This window comes from Octopus bimaculoides, chromosome 4 (assembly GCF_001194135.2).
Source record: "Octopus bimaculoides isolate UCB-OBI-ISO-001 chromosome 4, ASM119413v2, whole genome shotgun sequence".
NCBI classification, from domain to species: Eukaryota; Metazoa; Mollusca; class Cephalopoda; order Octopoda; family Octopodidae; genus Octopus; species Octopus bimaculoides.
In genome coordinates this window covers 97,347,704-97,352,124 of record NC_068984.1, presented here as the reverse complement: position 1 = coordinate 97,352,124, position 4,421 = coordinate 97,347,704, and the positions used below count along the sequence as shown (strand labels likewise).

At 36.2% G+C, this 4,421-nt stretch overlaps 1 protein-coding gene across 2 annotated transcripts in view; it reads left to right on the top strand.

Moving 5' to 3' along the window:
* The window catches only part of LOC106876837 (uncharacterized), an 81,299-nt gene that overhangs the window by 51,821 nt on the left and 25,057 nt on the right, over positions 1-4,421 (top strand). The window lies entirely within an intron of this gene.

Genomic DNA, 4,421 nt, shown 5'->3' with positions numbered 1-4,421 from the left:
ATATATATATATATATATATATATATATAGATGTATAGAACAGACTTCTTTCAAACTGAAATTATCTCACATTACAATAGAGATGTAATACTGAAATAGTGTAAGAGATAAGAGACTGCTTAAGGCTCGCATTAGGCAAGAAGTTGGAAATTTTTTGGGGCCCATGACACTGCATGGACCTTGGCTTGAAGCCTGTTACTTTAAGTATTTTATTTCGAGTTTATGTGTATGTGAATGTATAAGCTAATGAGGGAGACCTCCACATGGTAGGTAGACGTAGCTAGACCTGGTAGAAATAGTAGCCACATCTCCCTCAGAACACCCTACTGTCTTAATCCGACAATTCTGCCTATTATGTAGTTTGAATGATAAACTGTAACTAAAGAATAAGATTATTAACCCCAACATTTTAAGTGTTTAAATAGCAATAAACTTTTTTCTCCTTTTTTGCTTAATTAAAATGGTTGCCCTTTAACTCGTAGTTTTTCATGTCAGCTGTAATGGTGAAGAGGGTTAACTTGGACGGTGTTAAGTAGTGGAGATGTTCGGTGATTGTATGTGGTTGTTACTTTTCTCTAGTTCTTCTCAGTTAGGATAATTGATTGATAACGAATCTTAACACAATATATATACAACTTCAAGTGGAATCGGACATCATAAGAGAGACAGAGAGAGAAAAGAAGAGAGACAGCATAGCGACGGTTTTGGCAGATTGTCATCCTGTACTCGCCTTGTTGCTAGCGAAATGGTATGTGCCGTCTGTCTGAGCAACTGCTTGCTTTTTAATGGCGGAACAAACAGGACAAAAAGATTACAAAAATAGCAATTCTCACTTTGAAGTTGACAATTTTGAAAATCTTTTTAGATTACAGAACACCTCGCTCTCTCATGTATCCATGTTTAAGATTTCAGCGCAATGGGATGAACAATGCTCGAGTTATAAGCGCACAGACAGACAAAACGGAATTTATATATATAGATACTTTATTAAAAAGCAGCAAAAATATCACAAGAACTGTTAGTCACAGTTCCACGTTCCTGTTCATCAGACAGTTTGGATCAGAATGGCGAAAGATAAAGTTATATGCAGAAATACAATTACTTTGATAGAAACACATTTGAAAATGGTTTTGTTTCATTGGTCCTTTCAACTAACGGTCTTTTCAATAACCGGTTGAGGGAAATAGGAAATTGCGGTTTAAAATTATATTATTATAATAATCGACAAAGAACCTTAATTCAAAAATAGCTTATAAAGTTAGAAAAAACCCTGAATAACCAGGATAAATAATTTGCTGTAGAAATACTAATGAATTCTATTGAATCTTTGGAGGGGTATTATGCCGATAATAAAAGATATATCCGTTTTAAATATTTTCACGCTAGATCATGTATACATTTAGTAATATATATACCAAACAATCTATAATATACACTAAACATACACAGGTGCATGGCTACATACACATACAGACGTATATAGGCAAGGCATAAATATATAGAAATGCGTATATATATACATGTATACATCTTCACATAAATATTTTCTTCTACTACTAAGCACTACCTAATCTATATTCCTAAATTCTTCATTCCATACTATTACCCCTCTCTCTTCCCCATCACTTAGACTCTATCACTACATAACTGACACTCCTTTAGCTTTTACATTATTATACCCCTCTCTCTCTATCACCCCCATTCCTCCTATCTTTTTACACTCTAATACCTTTCTCTCTCTATCATCCTTATCTCCCCATTCCTACTTTCAAATTATCTACACTGACCACTAACTGGTACACTTTCCCTTATTATCTCTCTCCTTGTTTTTCTTTTTCCTTTTTTATTTTCTTTATTCCTCTCTTCCTATTTTTTTCTTTTTTCTTCTCTTTTTTTTCTTTCTCTTTTCTTTATTCCTCTTTTCCTGTTTTTGATTTGACTTACAAATACATTCCCTACTTTTAGGTCACTTTAAATAAAACCCTTGATTCAATAGCACTGTGTATAAACTCTATACTTGGAATGACCAATTTTAAATACTATTGGATTTTATTCATAAGTTTTGGGAATCCTATATGCATACCATTCTGCCTAAATAATGGATCTACAAATGCAATATCCCTGCATATCTCACATCTTTTTTCATTACTCCACTTCACTCTCTATTTCGTATCTTAACTAAATTAACTATTGCTTAACCATTTTCTCACACCTTCTCCAATGAAAAGATATAATAAATATGCTGGAAACAGCTGTAAGACCTATTTATAAATGTTCTAAAATCTTCACAGCCTTGGTTTTTTTATCTCATTCTGAAATTTTTTTTATATATTTGTATGTATGTATGTATGCATGCACACACACACAAAGAAAATCTCTTGGCGTATGCTTATGCAAGTTAGTTGTTACATTTGAAAGATAAAAAAAAATTAGATAATAATAAGTGGGTGGGGGAAAGAAAACAGTGGAAAAACAAAAAGAAAAAAGAGAAACAGAAAGTTAGAGAAGGAAAGAGATAAAATACTTAGAAGATAGTTGTAAAATGATGTTTTGCGCGATGAACACATAAAGTTACATGTATTTTTACATAAATTTAAATATACACACATAGATATGCATGCATTTATACAAAAAATATGTACGCATATATCTCCCGGAGGTCTCTTTCCATTCACAAGTTCCCCATATAACATCAGTTTAGTGATCCTGCTATCCTTCATTCTAATAAGGTATCTGGTCCAACATAACCGGTGCTTGTGCACTATCGCCTCAATACTCAAGATATCAGCTGTCCTCATGACCTGTATGCCTGGAGTTTTTAAGGTCCAGTCAACATCCAGAATAAGTCTGAGACATCTCTGATGAAACCTTTCAAAGACCCTTACATGACATTTGCAAAGGGTCTATGTATCACATGAGTAAAGGAGTGATGTCAGTACACATGCACAATACACAGTGATTTTTGTTTGCCTTCTGATGCCATGCTGGGACCAGACACGAGAGTGAAGAGACCAGAAGGAATCAGTTGCTCTATGCAGCTTGAAAGATATTTCATCATCCAGGGAACAAGAAAAGTTGAGTGTGCTGCCCAGGTAGACAAACTAATCTACCACGTTCAGAATTGTTTCTTCAACCAAGATAGCTGGTTCCACATATGGATTTCCTGGTGCAGGCTGAAACATTGCAACAGTCTCGTCTATGCTAATGCTGAGTCCAAAAGCCTTGCAGGAAGCAGAAATACGATTCATAAGTATTTTCATGTCATCCACTATATGAGTGACTAAGTTACAGTCATCTGCATAAAGGAGGTCATGAATAAGAGACTAAAAAACTTTTGAATTGGCAGCAAATCGGTGCAGATTAAGGAGGCGGTCAGAAGACCGATAACTGACATATATTCCCAGAGAGCGAACCTTAGTAAAAGCATGAGTAAAAGCTGCAGCAAAGTACAAAGAAAGAGATTTGGTGTAAGGATGTCACCCTACTTGACACCATTCTCTGCAGGAATGGGTCCCGCCATGCCTCCACCAAGATTGTCTCGAGCATTCATCCCATTGTAAAATGATTTAATTATAGATACAAAGTAATCTGGATATCCAAGCTTGCCAAGTCTTTTCCATCGGAAAGCCCTACTTACAGTATCAAAGGCCTTCATTAAATCAATGGACAAGGACATCATTTAGTCAGCACCTATTCAACCAGGTAATAATATTTGCCAGACCTTTGCCAGCAGCTAATAGTAGAGTAATACCTCTATAGTTACCACACAATGTTCTTGCTCCTTTTCCTTTATAGTGAGGAAGAATAATTGTGTCCTTCCAATCCTTAGGTATTGCACCATCCCTCCACATTGCATATGAAGGGACTGTATGATGTAATCACCACCAAATTGCAAGACCAGTACAAATTCCATCATTTCCAGATACCATACCAAGATTCAATTTACTTATTGATGCCCTTACTTCATCCACTGACGGTGTGGAATTTAAGGAGCCAATGATAGGTCTTTCACTGTTTCATCCACAACTGACCCATGGGTTTCGAAGTTCAGAGAAGTGTTCGATCCAGCGACCTGCAATTTCTGTTGATTTAGAGTGGAAAACTCATTAGAAAGCAAAGGAGCTGATGTGGAGCTCTTAGGCCCTTAAACTTGCTTCATGAGATGGTAAAGCTTCTTGCGGTCATTTGCATCAGCAGCAGCCTGAACATCACGAGCAAGATCCTTCCACCAAGTGTTCTGCATCTTCTTGAAAGATCGCTGCAGTAGTGATTTTACACTGCTATAGTGGGCAAGTGCTAGATTTCCCTACACAACAGAAAGTTTTCCCATGCTGCAGTAAGCAAGTCAGAAGCTCTTTCTTCAACACAGCATTATATATCTCGTGGACATTCAGACGCCGGGGAATGCTGACTGGCCCTCT